The sequence below is a fragment of the Catharus ustulatus genome, chromosome 3, assembly GCF_009819885.2.
Source record: "Catharus ustulatus isolate bCatUst1 chromosome 3, bCatUst1.pri.v2, whole genome shotgun sequence".
In the NCBI taxonomy this organism is placed as follows: domain Eukaryota; kingdom Metazoa; phylum Chordata; class Aves; order Passeriformes; family Turdidae; genus Catharus; species Catharus ustulatus.
This window is the reverse complement of record NC_046223.1, coordinates 84,878,066-84,885,996: the sequence shown is the minus strand read 5'-3', so window position 1 is coordinate 84,885,996 and position 7,931 is coordinate 84,878,066.

Genomic DNA, 7,931 nt, shown 5'->3' with positions numbered 1-7,931 from the left:
AATTACATTTGACATTGGAGTTAAAGGTCATATGACCTCACACAAGATGGGTTCCAGTGCTGAGAAAACTGAAGAGAGTGGTACAATTTCCACAGGATTTAAAATTAACCTCATTGGATGATTGGCTTACATTTCTAATCCGATATATCAGGCTAAATATAGACTTTGAAGACAATTTCTTTCCATGCAAATAATCACTGCAGGCTAAAAATGAGTAAAAATTTAAATGAAGAGAGAAAAATACTAAATTTAATTATGGACAAACTACCATCTTGCTAGAATAGTGAAGTGAAACTGCATATACAAAAGATGCCTGCAAGGAAGAGAAGGCAAAAGGAGAAAAAAAAGAGCAAAATTATTATGTTTGGATATATATTTATAAAGGGAGATTTTCTGATGCTGTCAGCAATTTCTGTCAAAGATCTACCTTTTGAGACATCACTGTTGGCTTTCAAACATTTCATGTTTTATTACTGCATTTTAATCATTAATTATGAATGGTGTCCCTGAATGATCTGCAGGAGCTATGAATCATTCATTGTTACTAACACAAACTTTTTTTTCTCTTTCAAAAAAATAGCAAAAGGACAGCAAAACCTTTAGAAAAGAGCTAATATTTTAGGAAATGCTACAAATCAATACCACAAAAAACTCCAAGGTCACAGAAGGAAACAGAGAGTGGGGAGCTGAGATTAAGAATGTATGCAGGGTTGCTTTTTTGTGGTTGTTTTTTACTCCTCTGGAGTCCTGAATTCCTGAAGAATATAAATATCATAAAATATCTTATCTAGGCAGAGGTAACTTGAATTTAGTAAGTCCATACTAATACTCTGTAGATAAGAGAGATGCTTCTGTGAAACAACCAGGTCTATGGCACTAAACCTATTTAGGAACAGTCTTTCATTTCCCATATTAAAGCAAGACATGAATTTCCATATGACAGACAAAAAAAATATTTGCTTCACTGACCAAAGTTCCTATCTCTGTTGGAATTCAGCAAGTTCCAGACATAGGAGAAATATTACAACCCAGTTTACTTGGTTTTATTTGTTAGTGTAACTTGTACCAAGAAATATAAATAGCCCTTAGTTCCTGGGGAAGCTCACAGCACTGTTTTTGATCAGTCTCATGAGAAATTTTCTCTGAGTAGTAAAAGGGTTTATTCTTAATACATGAATTCCAGCCTGTGAGAGAAACTGTATCTTCAGCCATGATCTTCGTTATATCCTAGTCCCATAAAAATCATTCTCATTGGTTCAACATCTGTATTGAACCAGATGCAATTCCACACTAAGAAGCGATGTAGCCCAGCTTTGGAAATGGCAGCAACATGGAGACAGTGTAAGATATTACAGATAAAGCTGAATCTAAATAAGATGGAGATGTCTGTAGGTGTCTGTAGGTATGGAGACAATGTTTAACATTTATTTACTACTTGTCACGCTTAATGGCTACATCGCAGAAAGTGACAAAATGGAAAGATCCTAAAATAAATATTGCAAGAGAGACTGTCTCTCAGAAGTTGGTTTCAAGAAGATATGCAAGATGCATATGATTCTCTGATTTTCTGCCTGCAGCAGTTAGGTTGGCTGCTAAAATCAGAACCAAGCCAGATTTCTCTAGGCCCGTGTCTCACCACTGGGTCATGCAATAGAAGATTTGTAGGGCCCTTGCCAGTTATATTCTAAAAAGAATTCTTCTCTTGCTTTCATGATGATTCACAGTTGTCTCCCAGCCTGAATCTGCCACCTATCTTGTGGAGTATCTGTCTTTCACACAGATAGTCCCATTTATGGGACAATTCTCTGAATGCTACGTGTCTGAGTGAGGTCTGCTCAAGGGGAATAAGGACTACAGCTGCAGGCTTTAGTGATTCAATGGGGATTTGAAATGAAAGATTTGAACTGGCTCTGTGGGTATATGAAACAATATTTTTCCCTTCTGTCAAGTCTCCCATAAGGACTTTGCTGAAGCCTTGCTAGTCTTTGAAGAACTGATGATGTGAGATGGAACCCCTCACACTGGCCTCCAGTGCAGCTTGTTATGTTGTCCAAAAACTCTGGGAATGGGTCTGTTGTATGTCCTATTATCTAGATTCCATTGAAAAATATTGCATGCAATTATGACACTACTTTGTTGAGTTTAATATTCCTCAGACTTTCCTAAACTTTAGTTATCATCATTAAAAGGTTAGTATTGAGTCAAATTTATCTCCTGTTGTTTTAAATAGGACTGTTTGGTGGGTGGAGGGAGCTTACATGTTGAAAGTAGACATCACAAATATTCACCCACTTAGGGTCTGGTAGACCTTTACATCATATTTGTCCATTTGCAGACAAATTGTGGTCAAAAGACAACTTCCTGTATACAAATAAGGAAATATAGACAAGTAAGGTTTTTAAAATACTGTAGCTTCTTTTTCAGGCGTTGTCTAAGAGCAGCCTATTCTGGGAATGATTAAAATAGGTTATGACTGAGGCAGGTATCCTGTCAAAATAGGTTTAGGAGCATCGTTGCTTGGCCATACCTTCATTAGTTATTTTATATCTGCTATTCTGAAAGCAATTTTAGTTCAGTCTAGCTGCATTTAGAAAAATCAATGGCAGCTTTGACATGCTTACCCCTGCCATTAGCAGAGCAGCAGACTTGACCCTGCTGGCTGCATGATGTCTGCTGCTTAGTGAAATAGAAAGTATGTATCTTGAGAAGATAGTTTTGATTAATTGAAAAAATAATATTTCTTGCAGCAAGAATAATTTTGCTAATCTCACATAGCTTCTCATTTTGATTGACCCAGGCTTGTTTCACAGATTTTCTTTGAAGACCAGTTGTGATCTTTCCTAGTTAATTAAAAAAACCCAAACAAATGGGGCTGTATTAGCGTTTTGTTCTTACCATCCAATTCATGCTCTGACTAGTCTGCTGGCCTAAGCCAAGCCTTCATTGACAAAAGTCATACATACTTACTGTGTCAACCAGCAGTTCTCCCAGTGGAAAAACTCAGATGTGAAGAATGTAATTCCTTTTCTGCAAAGAAGAGATAGTAAGATCAAATGTGGCCGGGGTAACAGTACTGAGTTTTGTAGCTGACTTTTGGGAAGTGCTAAAAATTCCTCTTAGCATTTTAACCACTTTACATTTTACAACTGAACAAGAATTGCAGGTTAATTAGCCCTCTATGGAAAATAACACCTTCTAACTGCTACTTCCCCAGTACCTTTATAGCAGGAGAAAATCTCAGGAAGCTCTGAGTAGCAGCTGCACCAAAGATCTGATCAGGGAAAATATTGTACAGAACACAGGAAATGGAAATGCAAAATGTAACAAATTTTATTCTAGAATTCTAAAAGGAATAAACAAATATTAGCAAATCTTGCAGAGTTACACTACCAAAGAGTACAAAATGCATATCTACTTTGACAGGCAGGTCCATGTTTAGTTCAAAACAGTTTGGGTTGAGACTTGTAAGATGATGCATAGAAGGACATGAATGATTTCTCTACCCATTACCTGACACACTCCATGGTTTCTCATTTATTTGGCTGACTTTTTGTTTGGCTTACATTGCCTCCCACATGTTCCCTTGTTCAGTGTATTGGTTGCACAGGTTGTATCTATGCTAACTTGATGGTGCCAGGCCAGGCACTTTGTTTCCATTCTGTGTGCTCCTGCTCTGAATCCACATCTCTTCAGCTTCTGTCCAGGCAGTAAAAGGTCATCTTGGTTCAAACAGCCCATGACATTGCAATCTCTTCCCATTTAGGTCAATACAGCCTGTCTGCAGCACAGGCCTAATTACTGCTGCCACTCTTTCCTTTTCTGCCTTCTCTCTCTACCAGCTTCAGATTCCACTTGCTATTCCCCTCTCCAGACTGGGAAACACGACCCACGTGATTTCCCCACTCTCATTCTCCTTGGCCCCCCCACCCAAGAAGCCAACAATGCCCAATGTCAGGGCATCGCTCCCCTGGTCCAGAAGAATGCCAGCAGGTTGGCTGCAGTTGTCTGCACTGCCTCTATGGAGTTAAATTCATGCTGCTCGTGCCTCCTGTCTGTGGGGAAGGGCTCTGTCAGCTGTGTCATCTTCTGCAGAGAGGTGGGCTACATCTGAGACAGGGTAGGGGCCAGCAGACTGCTACTGAGCCATCCACACTGCAAGTAGGGACACCTTTGGCCTCTGAGATGAGGATTAAAGGTGGGCCAAAGATTTTGTTCTGATGGTTCCTCAAGATAATCTCAAATTTGTGGCCGAGTACAGTCTTGTGTCCCCTCAGTGGGAGAGTGGCCTCCATTTGTGGGCTTGAAACTATGCTTGCAATGCAGAGCATACATAATCCTTATCCTCAAATTTACATCAGCTTTCCACATTTGAGATGTTTCCCCACATCTCTGTTAACTAAAACATCTAAAAAACTCCTAAATACTATAAAAATAATAACTATTCTTAGTTCATTTAGTGCATACACTTTAGGAAAGTTGCCAAAATCCAACTACTCCTTATTCTCTGCAAGATTACTTTTTTTTGTCCTTGCATATGTGAATATTATTGCTGACCCACTTCTGCATCCTGCAAGAAATTAGTCTTCTAAAGTGCCTTGTCAGAGTGGAACTGAACAGATACGGGAAAACAGCTGAGAAAAAGCCAAAATGAATGTGGTGGTAGATTGTTTTTCCAAGGGCTTGGCAGAAGGCTCCTCCTGGAAAGGGCTGGCAGGAATGTCAGGCTCCATGGCTGCTCTTTGAGTGCACTTCACATCTTGAGTGCTTGCTAATTGAGGTTTCATTGGAAGTGCAGATGGGGAAATGAGATTTGTGGGGGCTTTCATCCCTCATCTCTCTGCAGTAATGTAGATCACTAAAGGTTGTTCAAATCAGCAGAAATACGGATGCAAACCTACTGTACTGATGTTGGGCCTGATTTGCTTGCAGTATCTTGTGCTGAAAATGTAAACAGATTAGAAGGCTTGACACTGACTGAGACCTGCCTGAATTCCTGCTCCTCAGTCAGAGCCAGCACCTTCAGTAACAGTGGATTGTTAAAGACACAAGCAGAAAACAAACTCTAGAACTTCTTACACCATGTAGCTGGAAGTTTAAGGAATGATGACTGATTTATACAGAACATGAAAAATGTTTTAATCTCCAGATTCAGTTGAATGAGCAAGTCAGATGACTGTCCTATATCAGGTGTGGAATTTCACAGGAAAATGTTTTTCTTTTCAAAGACCCTTAGTGTTAGGAATTCATGGAGGAAATCAAAGCAGCCACAGACACTAAAACTAGTCATGTTTTAACTAAGGAGCAGCAGATTGTGACTGCAATTGAAGAGCAGCCACTCAGAAGAATGGACTAATACAGCTCTGAATTTATCTAAATACATTTAGATTTAAATGGCATGAAGGAAGTTTCACTTAAGATCTCTGGAATTTTTTTAATTTTTTTTTTTTGCTTGTGTTTATTTTCTTCTGTCAGTTTTAAAGAGATGGTACAGAAATAATTCTGAAATGAAGAATAGCTGTATCTCTCTGCTCTACTCGACATGCCACAAAATTGTAAATGCAAGAATCAAAAGCTTTCTCAAAATTATTTCAGCTCTGTCTCTTCCCAAAAGCCTGCTTAACACATGGGCGTTGTTGTAGCTTCAGAGTAATTAAAGTCAAAAGAGAAAGAGCTCTATCTTGGGATGTTATCTCTAACACCTAACTGTGGGGAAAATTGAAAAATGCTCTGAACGTAAACCTCTGGCCACACTGGAGGTTCTGGAAAGAACAGAGTCTTGGATGAATCTGAGTCTGTTATTGAGAAACATCAATGATTAATAAAACATCCAAAATTTTTTTTTCAAAGGATAGAGTGATCTTGATTAGGAGCTGCTTGACCTGTTGTGCATGCAGAGGAGGATTCCTAAGAGTATGCACAGCCCACAGCTGCAGGCTTTTAAGCACAACAGAGAAAATGTGCCCTGGAGGATCCTTCTGTGAATAAAATGATACCTTAAAAATACAGTGGCTTCTAGGATGTATGCAGAGTGTTGGGCTCCAAGCAGCATCTCATGTGCTTTCAAGCTGTGTCTTCTATCAGCCACCACACTGAGTACCATTACTCAACAAGTGAAACAGTCCTGTTCTTACATTACATTATCTTGGCCATTTTGTATGGTTTGGAGCCTTTAAGTTATCTTTCTCTGGTGTTTTGTGCAAGAGCTGCTAATGACACTGTGTAGCCCTATTGGAGCTGGAGCACTGTGTCTTCTCCACCCTTTATTTTCTGCTCCCTACCATGGCAGTCACATTTCTACCAGAAAAGATTGATCTCAACTGCCAGAGCTTTTAATGGCATTCTCAATCTATAATTTTCAACATGTTTTGATGCTTGGAATTTTAAAAAAGTGATAAAGACCTCTTTAGAAATTTAAAGTATGTGGACTGTTGCAGAGTCTATGACACTTCACTGTTTCTTAGAAATGTTTCACAGAACCAAGGGAAATAATTGATTGGTACCAACAACCCACAGACCAGAAAACTTTTAAAATGCCTCAGACAAACTGCTTGTTTCAGAAGGAAATAAAGCCACCTTAACAATTTTTTTCAGTCCTGAACATAATATTCTGTTTCTCCCATATTTTTATCCTATGCCTGTTGTATCTTACTATACAATCATCTTTTATCATAACTAGAATGTTCATTGTTCAAAGTTGTACTTTTATACTTCTGTTTCCACATACTCATGAACCTTGGGTTTATGTGTACTTTGTTACCTTAGCAGCAGTAAAGTTCTGTTTAATCTTCCATGAAGATCTGGCATAACAATGAATCATTCTTACCACAAAATCTTTAGAACCTACCCCTGCCCCCCATAAATTCACATTGTCTACTCCAGTCTTTCCGTACCTCCTGTAAACAAGGGAAACTGCTCATAAATCATTTTAGCAATGTTTTTAATTTATTACATTTCTCCTACTTAACTAAAAGTTTGTACCATTTTGTCTTAAGGATCCAGAACTGTACAATAGAAATGGAAAGATGTGGCCTCAGGACATTTACCAGCAGCATCCACAAGACAAAGGGTGATGTCCAGTCTTAACCTGTATACCGCCTGAAAAAGCAAAACATCACAGGGTGATGTCTAATAGGTTTTACACTTTGCAGAGGAACACTTCTCTGTTTAGAAGGTACATAAAGTGAGATGCTGCTCTACAAGCTTTAAAATCTTGTTTCTCAGTGTAATATTTATTTTTCCTAATTTTCTGGATTACTTCCACAATGAACTAGCTTCATTATGTGTATGGAAAGACTGGCAAAAGAGAGATATGAGAAAGCTGTCTGGATTTTCAATTCCCATGTTGCATCAAAGATAGCAAAAAGTCCTAGGTGCAACATTTTTAGTCCAAAATATTATAAATATACTTTAAAATTTGAGAATTACAAGAAAATTCATTGAAATACAGGCTGAGATTTTTTCAAAATCAGTTCCAAAGAGTGTTTGAAAGGATGATTTAATTAAGCTGTTGCATTCATTATCAAGTTGAATGTGGGCAGTGAGCTCCCTACTCCGATGGTTTCTCTAAATATGTGTGGAATAAAGATGCTGAAGCTTTGGCTAAAGCTGTGCCAAGTGTGATAGAGGGAAAATCTTCATGAGCTCTGGTACTTTAGCTCAATTTGAGTCTATCAACTCTGGCCATGAGTTTAGCTGCTAAAGACTGTTTTGAAGGTCAGACTGTAGGAACTTACCAACCCAAGGGCTGCAGGAACAAAAGGGAGACTCAAAAACAATGGAAAAGAAAAATGTGCAGTATCTTGTCTGTCATTTTCCCCCCATTGCTTTTGAGAATTTATGCAGCTTATAAACACTTTCAAATGAACTGAAATGAAAGTTGTCTGTTTTCCACATGGGAAAGGAGACTGTGTCTGTGGCTTTTGGAGCTAACA